The sequence below is a fragment of the Anser anser genome (genome assembly GCF_964211835.1).
Source record: "Anser anser genome assembly, chromosome: 2".
Classification (NCBI taxonomy): Eukaryota; Metazoa; Chordata; class Aves; order Anseriformes; family Anatidae; genus Anser; species Anser anser.
Genome location: NC_139721.1, coordinates 113,455,901 through 113,471,897, shown reverse-complemented (window position 1 = coordinate 113,471,897; position 15,997 = coordinate 113,455,901). Strand labels below are relative to the sequence as shown.

At 34.8% G+C, this 15,997-nt stretch overlaps 1 long non-coding RNA gene across 8 annotated transcripts in view; it reads right to left on the bottom strand.

Annotated features, from left to right (window-relative positions):
* Positions 1-1,382: 1,382 nt before the first annotated feature.
* Positions 1,383-15,997, bottom strand: part of LOC310895459 — a 69,097-nt gene continuing 54,482 nt past the window's right edge. For 6 of the 8 annotated variants that reach the window (XR_014580706.1, XR_014580708.1, XR_014580710.1 and 3 more), the window contains 2 exons: positions 10,659-10,790; positions 1,383-6,896 (listed from right to left, as the gene is read on the bottom strand). This is a non-coding gene — a long non-coding RNA (uncharacterized lncRNA). Of the gene's footprint in view, positions 6,897-9,069; positions 9,244-10,658; positions 10,791-15,997 lie in introns of all 8 variants that reach the window. The other 2 variants (XR_014580707.1, XR_014580709.1) reach the window with 2 other exon arrangements.

The following is a 15,997-nucleotide window of genomic DNA, read 5'->3' as shown; positions in this document are numbered from 1 at the left end:
CTCAACCCACAAGCTTTTCAATTTATTCTCTCTCCCTGTGCTGGTGATGATGAGGAGTGAAAGCAGCTAGGTGGGAGTCTGGCAGCCAGCCAAGGTCAACACACGACAGGCAGATAATGATAATGATATCATAATTCATGGTATAAGGTATGTAACTGTTTCCTTGGCAAATGATGTTCTGCTTTCCCTCAATAAAGAAAAAAAAATTTTTTTTTTCAACATCAAGCAAGTCTAACTAGCATAATAGTAACTTTCACAAGAATTTAACCTGGGAAGAAGAAGACAGGCATAAATTAATGCCAATGCAGTTAGGTTCCCCGATCTCTTGTGTAAAGAATTTATATGCTATTTAAAATTAATCTTAACATTCCTTCATATTCCAGCATCTACTGTTCATCGAACCTTCAAAGGTGGGATAAGATACCATTAGCAAAGTTTGGCTGAGTCAATTTATTGCATTTTTGCCACATATAAATTTCCTACAAGAGCTCTGGTCTTTCACTTATTCAGTGGAAAAGGGTTTGTGCTAGAGAGCTTTTTTTCATGAGACTTGAAGGTATGAGAGGGTTGCAAGAATCAACCTGATGAGTTTTCAAACTTAAAAAGTGAAGTTTTCCAAAAAGACTGCAGAGATATGAATGCAGTTTGCTTAAACAGAGAATCTCTACATATATCTCTGAAGTGCCTCTGCCACTTTGTAAACATGCTTACTGCTGAAAGACTCAGATGACTAAAAAGCAGCAGTCACATGAAGGCCAGATACAAATAAACTCCCAGCAGCATTGTGCAGAATTTTGCCTTGGGCAACGCTTGTACAAGTTAACACAAATCCTATTTCCTGTATTTGAACAGAATACAAAGACTATTTCTCTGAAGCCTGTCTTTGCAACACTATAAACAAGTTGAATTGACTTTGCTATTTTGCTTCATTTTTTTTCAGACAGATTGAATCCTCAGCTATATTTTAGATGTTCTGTCTATAAATATCAATCACAATCACTTTTTTATTGTTAGGGAACTGCCATTATTACATTTATCCACCATTTCCTGAATACGGTTCTGGCAGTTGATTCAATAAACAACTCTATGTTACGCATTTGAGAAACAAAACCACTGTTCACTCTTTTGCAGTGTCTAAACCTGTAGGTAACCTAGTGGGATACCTAAAATCAACAAAAAGGTTGCATTAAATCTAAATGACTTTTCCTAAAGCCAGACTGCTTTAGGAATATGCAACCTGATGTTGTCTAAATGTAATGAAAACATCACACCAGATGAAAAACTAAAATGTTAAGCTAATACTTTGATTGTAGAGATAGCAGAGTGATGCACAAGTCAAAACACGCTTTCATCATCTAGTATTACTTTGAACAGGGTGTGAATCAGTAGAGAACTTATTTTGAGTTATTAATCGCTAGCATAATTGTACAGTTGCTAAAAATGAATAAACTATATAAATTTGCAGTGTACTTTATGATTTAACGGCTTCCCTTTTCCTACAGTTAACTGAAAATCATTCTCTTTAGCATCCAAATAGCTATTTTGTTGTTGTTATTAAAAACTAATTTCAATAAAAATGGGATTAACAAAAAGGTAATATTAAAAAGAACAGTTAGCTAATATCTATGTCTTATGACTGCTTCGATATAAAGGGAGGGTAATTCTCACAAACACATACACTGGTTTACATGCAGTCAATATTAGAAGGAAACCAGTTGTGTCTTCTCCCACTGTAACTTCTAACATGCCTTAGAAGATTTGAAATATCTTGTAAATATTTGAAAGGACCAGGGATTTGTGACAGAGGATATGTGGCTATGAAGTAGTAGTGAAATGAAAGTGTAAAGTCCATGTAGCAGGATTGCAAATGTGAGTGATTATTTTCCTTATCTCTCTACCTTTCTCACAGCCAATTCCAGGGTATCCATACATTCATTTCCCAACATTTTTTATCCTGTTTTAAGTTGACCTTTCTTCAATATCCATAACAAAAGCAATGCATCACTTGCAGAGTGCTATCAAGGAAGTTGATTATGGAAAAATTGAAAGAAAACTGTTTCCACTCCTTCTGTTTCATGTTTTATAAAGTCTTAAGAGGCCAGACATTTATTCTACAGATCTAATATTTTAAAACATGCATTTTAAAGATTTTTCCAAAACAGTTGGAGGAATCAATTGTTCATGATGGGAAGAATCAGGGGACATGATTGACATATGGAACTGAAAAAAAATAAAAGTGTGAATAGAGTACACTGACTATAGAATATACCTTCTTGTAGAGGAGGTTTGCCTTTTTCAAGATTCTACGGTATTCTGTACAGCAACTGTGATACATCAACCATCTTTCACATTCATGGAAATACCTCTGCAGTCCTGATATGCCCATTTAGACAACTTGGTAGATCCTAACCAAATAATAAAGGTTGCTTATATTAACAAGGGACAAAAAAATGTTGAGCTGAAAATGACTGTCAGGTATGTTTTGCTTTTTTTTTTTTTTTAAGTGAAAATATAATTTCTATTCTATATGAAAATCACTTTAAAGTGTATATAACATGTAGTTTTTATGCAATATAACTGCAGTGCAGAAATAGCAACTTTTTTTTTTCTTTCTCTCCAATCAGGGTGTGAAGCACTATGAAAAGAAGTGATTTGGACAGGACTTTAGCAGTCATAGTAACATGTGTGAGGACAAATGCATCAATTACAAGTCTGGGTTACAGATTTCAAACAATAGAGGGCTTCTTCCCAGAAACTGTTCCTGAATACACATGGATATCTCACTAATTTGTTGTTTCAACCATGCAGAAGAGTTTCAGAGTATGTTTCTAGAACATTATAACATTAAATACCCCTTATAAATGTTGAACGGTGGTCACAGAAGGACATATATGAAATACTAAAGATACTCGAGAAACTTTCTCTTGTATTTTTATTTAATTGCTTTCTACTTATAACAATAGAAAAGTACTGGGCTGTGGAAGAACAGCACTTGCTCGAACAACAGACGATGTATCTATTATCTCACTTCCATGAAGGTCATCGACCTATGACAGTTGGAGTAGCAGAAACATTAGAAATCATGTGCAATTTAATCTTTACACAAATAAAGGAAAAGTATCACAATGCCTGAATAATGAAGAGTCTCTCAGAGAAAAAGAAGTCTGTCCCTGAGGATATTCTTCATTTTCTTTCCTGAACTGTTCCAATGCGTTCACACTATGAGATTCACTCACTGTGCTGACACACGTATTAATAGTATTTTGGCTGGAAGAGTGTAGATGTTCTAAAGTGATTGCAAAGTGCAGCTGTGACTCAGTTCTCCTTTCATTCATTCATTACTTCTCCATGTCAATTCTGGGAGACTATTGTTCACCGAGAAACTGTCATCGGGATTGAAATTAACTGTTTTTTCTCCTACTTCAGGCAGAAGTGTTTTTATGTTCCCTGCTTTGCAGAAATACTACTTTATTTTTTACAAGGTTGGTGATGAAAATATTGCATCAGTTCCATCTGAAAAGAAAAATAAATGTAAACATTGGAAAAGTGTGGAAAAGTGTATATTGACAAAAAAGCATAAACTATAAAAACATTTTCATGTTATGTCTTTATTCCTCTTCTTCTTGTAATTTAGAAATAAAGCAAGCAAAAATAAAGCCCTTCTATTGCAATTTCTAATTGCAAGCTAATGATGGATAACAATAGAAGTTTATTTTTCTATTAATTGAAAAGAGAATCTCTGTGTTCTAGAAAGGAATGGGGAAAAGAATAATTAAGAGTCAGGAGAGGCCAGATGTTTCATCTTGTAATTTAACCAAAAACCCAAAATTTTTAAAAATATTTTTCAAAAAATATCTGTTGTTGACAAGCTGTGAACAATCTAAATTCTCTGTTGGTCTACCTTGAGCAGTGTTATTAGCTGAAGATTTTATTTTTTCCAATTTAAATACCAGGCTGCAGGTTTTGGAAAATTGTTGGAAACACTAAGATCCCTTCAGAATCAGTATTCTATTTTTTAACAGAGTTTTCTATCTCCACACATAACTTGGTTCACCCTCAGACCTTCATCTGGAAAAAAGGAAAACAAATTATCTTAATATTTCAGATGCTACAAAATTCCATTTGGGAATATGAATTGAGTTCTTTTTATTTTTTTTAATCCTTTGATATTCTGGAGATATTCTTCATAATTGTGGTTTAACCCAGACAGCAGCTAAGCATCATACAGCCATTTGCTCACCCACCCCCTCAGTGGGATAGGGGAGAGAACTGGAAAAAAAAATGTAAGCTTGTGGGTTGAAATAAAGAGAGTTTAATAGGACAGAAAATAAGTAATAATAATAATAATGATAACAGTAATAATAATAATGTGTACAAAGCAAATGATGCACATTGCAATTGCTCACCACCCACTGACTGATGCCCAGCCCAGTCCCAAGCAGTGAACCCCCACACCCCAGCCAGCCACCCCTTAATAATTGCTCAGCATGACACCATGGAATGGAATACCTCTTTGGCCAGTTCGAGTCAGCTGCCCTGGTTCTGTCCCCTCACAGCTCCTCATGCACCCCCAGACTCCTCGCAGGCAGGGCGGCATAAGAAGTTGAAAAGTCTTTGGCTTAGTGTAAGCACTGCTCTGCAACAATTAAAACATCAGTGTGTTATCAACATTATTCTCATCCTAAATCCAAAACACAGCACCATACCAGCTACTAGGAGGAAAAATAATTCTATCCTAGCTAAAAACAGGACAATAATGTACTCCTAAAGAAAAGATTTTTGGCTTTGTTTACTGGAAAAAAAAAAATGTGTTATGGAGATAAGCAGAATTCCAGGAATATTATGACTCAGGCTGTGACACAATAGGCAGCAACGTGCTTGCTATTCTTAGTGGAACTATCAAGAATGTAATAGTTGAGCATGCTTTCTACATCTATAACTACGCATGTTGCCTCACAGCATTTGCCACATGACCTTTTCTCTCCTTGACACATCCCAACACTCAAATCAGTTGTCATGGTTTTGGTTGGGATCAAGTTAATTTTCTTTTTAGAGAGTCACACAGTGCTGTGCTTAGGATTTTTGGGGAAAATAATGGTGATAACACAGTGGTGGTTTTAGTTGTTAACACAGAGCTAACAACTTTCTGCTTCTTGTACTGCCTTTCCAGAAAGGAGACTGGTAGCTCACAATAAGCTGGGAGGGGACTCAGCCAGAACAGCTGACCCAAACTGGCCAAAGGGATATTCCATATCATATGATATCATGCTCAGCAATAAAAGCCAGGGTAAAGAAAGAGGAAGAGTGGGACATTCAGATGGCATTTTTCTTCCCATGAACCATTACATGTGATGGCCCCTACTTCTCTGGAAGTGGATGAACATTTGTCTACCAATGGAAAGTAGTGAATTAATTCCTTGGTTTGCTTTGCCTGTGTACGCAGCTTTTGCTTTACTTGGTAAACTGTCATTGTCTCAACCCGTGAGTTCTTGCACTTTTACAATTTTCTCCCCCTTCCAACCTGGCGAGAGTGAACATGTGGCTGTGTGATGCTTAGCTGCCTGCCAGGAATAAATCACAACATCAATGACAATAACCATCAGGGCATTCTGGACTCTCCTGGGATCATGCATTTTATGTTATATTTTTGATTACCTAATTACAAATTATTCCTATATATATGTAAGTATTTGAAGATATTCCTCTTTCTCTTTCACTGTTTTCATATTTTGGTCACCTGTAGTTCATGTTGTATACCTGCTTCTTTACAAGACAACTGTAAATTTTAGTCAGAATGAGGACATCATAGGTTTTCACATAAATACTTGTAATGCACAAATTTTGATGCAGCCTCTAATGAGGATATTCTCTACTTTCTTTTAAAAAAAAAAATTCCCCAACACTCAATTTCTTTTTGATAACTCTCATAAAGTGTGACAATTTTTCAGACAAATCTGATGTAGATGTAAGAAAGGGACAATATTCTGCTGCCACTTTGCACTGGTCAATGAAATGAAAGTACCTAACTATACAAAAACAAACAACATTTTCATTCAAATTCAGCTTTGCAAAGTCTGTTTTCCTGTTTGTTCGACCATTTCTATGACTAGTTTTTTTAAACCTTACAGAGGTTCGTTATTTATTTACTGCTCAGTATGAAGACTCCTTTACAACATACTGGGCAGAAATCAAGTATACTAACTAGTACTAAATGCAGATGCCAAAGCTAACAGACAGGGAAAGATACAGATCAGAAAGCTGAACCTAAAGTCATTTAATTTTTGTTGGCTTTGATTTTTTGAATGAGACACCATTTCATTCCTTTTATTTTCTCAGTTCCTAAACTTAGTGTTGCATACCCAAAGCAACGGGCAACATACCATATAGTTAATTGTCACCATGTCAATTATGCTTGAAACAAACAATACAATTTAATAAACTTGCAAGTTTATAGCAAATTTAGAAAAGGTGTAAAGAATGTTTACTATTGCTGAATGGTCTAGAAGGCTTGTATTTGTGTTTGTTTCTTTTTTTTTATTTTTCCTCTTTTATGAAAATCATACAGGCAAGCTATTATATTTTACATTGTTTTCAGAAACAGAAAAAAAAAAACATTACAGTTTAGAAATTGAAATACACCATCTGTATGTGATTTATGTATAGAAAGTAATGATTACAAACTAAAGTATCTGATCACATTCTACGTACATAACAAGGAAGGAAAGTTACACAGTTGATAGGCTATTGAATCAGGAAACCTAGACAGAAATTAAAGGAATGCAGTCAATAGAAAAACTTCTATAGATTTAAGAGACTCCAGAAGCTTGTCTCAGAACGTGTTGCTGGTTCGCCATGGTCCTAAGCTTATGTTTCCCAAAGCAACGATTTAGATTGGCCTGGAAATGAGAAAATCTTAATGTTAAGACACTCGTTTCACATTCTTGGACTTCAGTGTAATCATGTAAGTGGCAGATGCCAAACTGGATCCCTGAATGTAGAGACTCTTGAGTATACAGAAAACTTATGCTAAAACACGCCAAAACACACAGGAAAAACACAGAAAATTTATACAACGCTTTGCACAAAATGGACGATTTTACTTCCTGATCCTGCAAATTGTGCCTAACAATGCATATGAATATTCCCATTTAAGTCAATTGGATTATTTACATGCATTAAATTAAGCACATATATAACTGTTTTTCAGATAAAGGTCTTAATTACTTTTAAAGTATTGAACTATTTTTCTTCAGACTTGACTCAATGAGAGCTATAGATCAAGTCTAGCTAGAAGTTACGAGCATTATCTGGTTCTAGTTATCCACCAAAATGTTTCTGACTAGGACATAAAAAGAAAATACTTTCACACTCCTTTATGATTAGCAAAAGTGTTTTTAAACCATTGTTTTACACACATTTATCAAGTAATGACAGTTGAGATAACATTTTCTTTTATAAAAAATAGGAAACAATTTTCAGAAAGGTATATGTTTCAAAGTAAAGATGCAAGTGGTCCATTCCCTGTTTATTCCATCACAATGCATAAATAAATAGGACTTTACTATTTTTGTAAATAAATTATACTGGTTTTGCACATGAAGAAGGATCAACAAGATTTAATATATGTAACTGAAAAAATATATATATTGTTTATTGTTCAGTTATCAGTAATTAGAAGAATTACCATAGAAGAAGTGAGTACAGTAAGAATTTAAGATAATGATGTCATTCCTAAGTATAACAATGTCATAGAAAAAAAATCTTTTAGGCGCTCTGTATACTCTCTATGCATTATATAGCCAAGTAAAACAATAAATAAAAGCAACATTCTCCTGTTTCCTATGCAGATCTTTTAAAATATTGAATATTTCCTCTATTAAAATTAGGCATCATTATAGCGGCATGAAAATGTGAAGATAAGTATAAAGTCCTGTTAATTCTGAGATGACCTTGGTCGGTCCCCTTATACCGCCTTTTCTTCTGCACTTCTCTGTCCAAATCAGACTGTTCATGTGGGTTTAGCCACTGTCACAGCAGAAACTGCGACAAAAAGGGCACTTGCCCTTTTATTATATTAAAAGGGCTGGTGTGATTCCGTTGTGTATAAAAAGATGCACTGTAAGTGCAGACCCAAAGTACTGCTGTTAGAACAACCCACAGAATGACACCACACCCATTCTGTTCATATGGAGCATTGCATTTTGTGCCTATTTTTTGATAAAATGCTTTGAATGTGTTTCAGTTCTGTTTGTTTTGCAACCCACAGAATGACACCACACCCATTCTGTTCATATGGAGCATTGCATTTTGTGCCTATTTTTTGATAAAATGCTTTGAATGTGTTTCAGTTCTGTTTGTTTTCAGAACTCCCGTAAAGTTTCCACCTACTTCTACAATTTATTTCTACAACACGGAAGGCACTGTTTGGTACAAAAAGCCAAGCACCATGTTTGCAGGAAACAGAATCAAATTATTAGTGGATCACTGTTCAAAGGCTATATTGTAATCATTTCTAAAATAAAAGGTTTTGTATAGAGAAAGCGATCTTTGCCACACTAGTACAACAGTACACATCAGGTTCCTGACTGCTAATGTAGTATAGTGAATAAGGATTCTGGATTTAAGGATAAGGATTTAACTCAGCCATCAGTTCAGTATTGGTCATAAAGTTCAGCTTCATAAAGTTAAAAATCCCTTGCACCTTTATCAGATAACTTAGTCACATTCAGCATGGTGCATAAATTAATATGAAGCTGTGAATGAAGATCTAACAAATTAAAAGAATAGAAACCTCGGTGGAACCCTGAGGAAATCAACCAGCAGAATAGGCCTTCCTAACAGTACTCTAACTATACAGAACCACATATAATTCAATTACAGCATATTCTGTGTCTTAATGAGCATGAGTAAACAAACTCAAAAAGTAACAGAGCTTGTAATTAATTAAATCATACCCATTTATTTCTGAATTGTTCTTTGTACATGAGGGAAAAATCCCATCCCTGATGATTAAAATAAGAAGAATCCTTTTAACTTTGCTGGGACCATTTCCCATTTCATTTTTGTTACCTAAGTCCAGATCTAGGCAAAGCATCAGCTTTTTTTCTTTGCCTTTACTTAACATGTGTTCTTAAAGTCTATTCTGAGGCTGCTGGCGAAAGTCTTCAAAATCAGAAAAGGATGCACTCATCACAGGTGGATTTTCCACATGTTGCAGTTCCACTCTAATGCTGAAATTAACAACTGGGTAAAAAAAAAAAAAAATGACAGTCTTTTACTTTGATGAAAGCCGTGGAAGAAAACACAGAGCAAGTCTGCTCAGTGTCCATCTGCATGTCAGTTTGCTTATGGATAAAGAGACAAGAGTAACCTAATTCTTCCCAAAGCTTTTAAGTGCTAAACTAATCACTTAAAATTTAAATAATAAAATATAATGTAATAGCTCATGAGATGACCTACTTTGGCTCCAGGCATGCGTAGATATTAGGGATTCTATTAGAGTTAGCTGAGATGTAATGACTATACTTCATAGCAAAGAAAGATTTATGCCAACAAGCCTTTCTTGATCTTATTTAGACTTTCAGTCTTATGTAAAGTAGAACGTTAATCATAAAACATGAGAAACTAATACTTTAATTACTTTTCCACCAAAGCTATTGGACATATGTCCCCTGGCTCATTAAATAAAGTCCACTTCATTCATGTACATGAACATTTTGTAAGTTAAGGTGCAATATGATCTTACCCTGAAACTTTAGGTCTATTAACACCTGCAAAATTGAAGCAGGATTCAGCTGAACTGATCATGTTAAGCATAATTAAGAAGCTGATATAAATAGCATAAGCACACTCATTTACCTGGCTTTAATTTGTGCTTTGAAGAGATATGTTATACTGATAATTACAATGGGTTGTTTCCCCAGGGCCCTCTGCTTTTGACAGTAATCTGATAGGACAGAATTTTTCTGCAATTTGAAATGCAACAAATGCACAAAACCATCTCTTCAATTTTTATTTAGCTATTGTGGCCAGGCTGCTGCTCTTCACCAGTGGAAGCAATGTGTAAATAAATAAATAAATAAATAAATAAATAAATTTTGACTGAACAGTCGGGCAGGTATTTATGACAATGCACATGGATGAATCTTTTCTGACATTACTTCAGCAAAATTCAGAGTGGGAAAATTCCCCAAACTATTATGAATTAGATCTGAAGTGTAATGACACAAGAAAATTGTGACCTAAGCTATATATTTGACAGGTAGGATTAACAATAGGGGCATTTAACCAGTATTTTGAGCTACAAAGAAAATGTATACATTAAAAAATAAATATTTTCCAGATACGCTAGCTAGCAAGCATGCACAATAAATCAAAGAGTTTTCTAAATTTGGATTACCTATACATGCTGTTTACTACTGAAATTACAGTGGGCAAGAATTCTACTCTTTACTCTGTTATAAAAAAAAAAAAATGTGTGTGTCACCTGACTTCAGAAGAAGTTTACAGAGCTTACAGGAAGTTTACTGAGAATTCTGTCATTGGACAGACAGGAGATAGTACTGAAAGGAACAAACAGAGCAGAGTATTTCATATGCAGCTTTTCTCCCACAAAAAAAAAAAAAAAAAAAAAAGAAAAGAGGATCCTGATTTAATACCTTGAATTCCTCTGAAAGCAGGATCAGGCTTGGTTGCTGCACTGTCCAAGAATGTGTGGTCTTCCAATTAAATTCTGTTCACAGACAGCTTAATAAGTCTGTGGTGCACGTAACTCTGCATTATATTCTTCCCTGAAAAATACATATTTTTGAGTAAAAATCTTGAGAACACTTAGGATTAGCAGCAGGGGCACACTGTCCATGAAATATTACCTTCATCCATCCACAGCCATGCTGCAGCAGGATTCCCTCCTGCTTTTTGCAACAATTGAATAAAGTACAGATTTTATCTCAAACAACAAATCAGAGTTTTATATCTTCGTTTTCTTCTCATATAGTGTTTTTAAAATAGCGATACTAGCAAGGAAAAATATTTGAGAAATTACAAAAAACAAAAACCCAATAACAAACCCAATGCCAACAACAGCAACAACTAGAAAACAAAACACAAATTTAAGTTCCCATGCACCATGGTCACTTGCAAACTGAAGAGTAATCTCTTATCAACGGCTCTTACATTTACCCTAAATGCATGTGAGTTTGCAGTGGAACACATGGCAAATCACTAAGTCTCTTTATGGTTCAGATGTAGAGGTATCACAATAATAACAATAAAACTTTCTATCCCTGAAATAATATACTATATGACTGAGAGAGGAAGCTTAAATATGTCTGGATAAAAAAAGTAATATGCCAGGCTTAAAATACGATATTTTATACTACTTAGCAAGCAGCTAAAGAGGGTTTATAGAGAAGAATGATGGATGCAATTTTCTTTAAAATCAAAACAAAACAAAAAAGTTATAAGCAAAAGAACCGAATTTAATCTAATATCACTACTAAAGCTTGCCATAATCTTATGGAGCATTTGGACAGTTCATAGAGCCAAAGAGATGATCCTGAATTAGCATAGTATACAAATCAGCTTTTCAATTTTTATCAGATTATCTGCATTACTGGCTAATGCTGATGCATTCTGCAACATGTAATAAGCACTTCTAAGCATCATATTTCCAAAGTGTAAAATATCTTCAAAACAGATCTTAACTGTTTTAGCAAGATAAAGTGTGCTACTTTTACATGAATAATATTATCAGAATTGTGTTAAATCTCTTCATTTATTATCTCTAATGCTACTTAAAAGAGAAGTTAATAGAGTAATTCATTCTCATACCGTGACCTTGGTCACTAGTACATAATGTTTCATATTCATTATGCTGAGCTAAGTGAGGGCCCTGTTATAATATCACTTAATTTATATTCTGAATAATGCTCAAGGGACAAGTTGCTCTTGTGCATTAGAGTTCTATCTAAATCACAATATTTGAAGACAAGTGGAGAGAGCAGAAAACTATTAAACAACATGTTTGCTAACATAAAACATTGCTACAGACTCTGAACATAAGGCCTTGCGAATTAAACAGCACAGTGGCTTTCCTATAAATATCCAGCTTGTCTTTATTAAAAAAAAAAAAAAAGAGAGAGAGAGAAAAAAAATAAAAGGAAGGAAAAAAAACACCTTCTATTGCATGTTCCACCTGTATTTAGCTTTCAGAAATAGACCTGTCTCTCCAATTGTGGAAATTAAAACAAGAAAGTCTGCTACAAGTTTGGAAGCTCAGCTTGGGATCTGAAAGTTAAACTGGCATATTACATTTTTCATCCATGTTCCAATATTAATGGAGGTCTTGCAATCTGCATTACTTAATAATCTGTTTTCTTCAATGATCAACCTGTGAATGCAATAATTGATTTATTCTAATTGAAGCTAGGCAATTTTTTATTATTAATTATTTATTTATTTTAGGAAAAGACAGAATACAGTTCTATTTCCCATTATGATTTTAAATAAAATTATATTAAAAAACCTTATTTCTACCAACATGAGAGGTACATGTTCTGGCTGAACACAGAACAAATCCCAGAAGATAAAAATGGCAGCTTTATAAAGCTGTCTTTGAAAACAGAATTGTATTTCTCAATCCCAGTTTTTTGGGAGTCATAGATGGCACAGATGCATAGATTTCCACATTTATATAAAGTAAATGCAGCTTCATTGTTCAAAGTTAACAATGCAGCTGTTTTTTCAGTTAACATTAATAGCATGAATTTTTTATCTTCTTTCCCCCCACCTCCACTGTAAAAAAAAAAAAAAAGGCACAGAAATTCCCACTACCACCTCTTAAAAAATCTTTAAATTGAATGCTTTTCAAATGCCATGGTGAATTAAAACTCACTACATTTGAAGTCTGTGCAGGTTTGGGTGTTAGTAAACTAACTCAGGAAAGCTGAGTAATTTATGATGGTTTGAGATGTCTCTGGTTCAGGTGTCCTACCAGCTCTCCTTCTCCACTCCACAGATAATGGTCCTTAGCACTGTATCTGTGCAGTATGTCAAATCCTTCAAGCCACAGTCTCACAAACACCCTAAGGTTACCTTAACCTAACAGTAAAGGTGAGGCCGTGCCAGTATACCAAACCATGAACAGCTGTAGCTAAGCACAAATCTGATACATCTGGCCCAAATACAACAGTGAGGAATATCTAGACAGATGTGAAATCTAGGTTTCTAAGTTACAGTTTTATTTCCCAGAGAACATCCTGTCATAGCAGAGTTATTTCCCTATGATATATTCAGAGACAGTGGGCAAAGTCAGCAGAGCAGAGAATCGCATGCTTCTGCCTATTAGTATGTGCATATATCAACCTGAGCAGTATCTTGTATTTCAATTTAGCATGCTATGGTACTTGTATGGATAGTACTAGGAACCACACTGAAAGTATAATGAATGATTTTGGCAGTTCTGAAGTAAAAGGTAACAGGATATGTAGAATCTGTTTGTCTCTGACTGATACATTATGATGTATTACAATGCTGCTGACATGTCAAAAGATGTGATTTAGTAGTCACTGGTTATTTCAATTTACTCTTTTTACGTTTTTAATTAGTAAATGAGTCCCTCATGGTCGAATGATTAATTACACAATAATTCACTGCAGTACCTTCTTTCCTGTTTGAGCGGAGCATGCAGTATATAGAGAAACCATTTGGAATATAGACTGACATTATAAATTATAGCAATGTGCTCACACTGCCTTAGTTAAGGTTGTGTCAGCACTCCCATTAGGAACTCCTATTTTCAGGTTAGTTAAAATTAGCCAGAGAAAGTTCATTCTAGCTTGCATGTTGGCATGCAGGAACTCAGCCAGGGCATAAACTCCTTCCATCCATAAACCTATAGATATGTGTACGTAAGATGAGAGAAAGCAAAGGAAGCAGGCAGTATAGAAGTTGTTAAGGGGTAGGAAGGAGAGAGCGAAGGAGTGAACCAAAAAAAAAAAAAAAAGAGGTAGGTTCCTAAATCACTGTAAATATAAGAGGAAAGAAGTAGAAACAAATTCCTAGATTTATCAAGTATCACACATTACTACTTCCATAAAATAACAAATTCATTCAGTAAAATACATTTTTGTGACTCATAAAAGGTGTGGTCTATGGAACAACAGAGAACTGAGAAGCCTAGAACAATTTTGCCAAAGTCATAAAGATAGATAGGAAGGCATCTTAAACATTTGTCCAATTGTATTTCTCAATCTTTTCCTCCAGGCAACAGCCTCGTTCTAGTCATTGTACAGAGAACATATCCTAAACTGATGTGCTCTGAGACTGAGCCTTACTTGCATACATTGTATGATACACACTCATGGTATCTAACTTTTGTACATTGCTGCAAAAACACCTTTCTGACACTCCGGGATAGCCATCCTTTTGTGGTTGAGGCTGAAAAGTGCAAACCTCTCACAGACCCAGCTGGATGTTTCTTGTCACATTCTTGCATTCGAATAGACTCAACTCTCACAGCTCTTCCTGTATTGTGATTCCCTATACTTTCAGAGCTTCAGATTACTTTAAACAAATGACAGATTTAAGTTCTGAAAATAGGATGGAAAATCCGAAGCCTAGTTTCTGAAGCCAGAAAGAAAAGCCAAATGAAAAAAGTGAGGTGAGTATGAAGATGGCTGGGCAGTGAAGGAAATTGTCAAGAAAACAGGGCAGTAGAATTCCATGCAGCTTCAGGGGATAAAAGCTGATGAATGAATAGGAGTTATATGCAACTCTTGAGCCTTATTTAATCTACAAGGGTCTGTCAGATCAAATTTATAAACATAAATATGGATCTCTAGAAATTATAGCTGATGGAAATAAATCATGAAACAATTTAATTTACTTTATTATTACTTTACTTTTGTGATGGTTATATATTCTGAAGAGCAATTGGAGCTGTGGCCAGCACCCTTCATTTATTTTAATCTATAAATAAAGCAAACTTACCTACATGAAGAAGTTTTACGATCCCCCAAAATAATAAGAAATGCTACCTTAGGGAGACTGCGCATGTAAGCACATATAAATTGAAATGCTTCATGCAAGCCTGCTCTATCACCAAGACATGTTACAGCTATGAAGGAGGTCATCTCTCCTGCCCAAGGACAGTTGCATCAGTCAGCAACAAGTCAGACCCCTTCCAATGTGAAATAGAGACAAGGCCATAAAATTAATAGGTCACATTTGATTTTTATTTTTCCAGTTGTAAGACTCCTAGACCAAGGGTCTGGTGTTTGGAAACTGTTACTCATTTTTAACTGTTAATCATTCTTAAGTGTGCTGACAATGACAATTTCACTATTATTGATGACATGTCATCACATGCTTCAACACCTTCTTGCTCAGTCAAGGTAAATTCAAGCCAATATTAGACTAACAAACTCTGCCATAAATATTCAAAGATGGTCTATGTACACCTAACATTTACAACAGAAAAAAAATGTAATGCCAATCACCCTTCATACAACTCAACCTCCTCAGCACAAACAATGATGCGTCTCACCCTATTGCAGTATAAAAACAATTACTCTTTGTGTATATACATCTGCACTGTATAAGTTCCACACAGCAGTTTAGACACCAAAATATTATCACTGAGTTGAGGTTGCTTTGCCATTCAACTGCCTTAGCTGGTGTTTGTGTAAGAAAGCAAAGCTATTAGGCATATTTGGCTAACTATTTAACTCAGCTAGGATCCATGTGATTAGATTTTCTGAAAATTTGGTGAGGATGTTATAATTCAGTATATTCAGAAGTGCTTAAATGAACTATAATTATAAGCACAAGAGTAGCAACACAGAATTTAACTTGAAGCCTGTGTATAATCTCATTAAGACTATTTAAAAGTTTTGTGTCAGTGTTGGCGGTAAATGCCTATTTAGAAAATCTGTTAAGCATATATTTAATTCCTGTTATTTTCCACTGTATCCACAAGAGCACTTATGGGTTCACC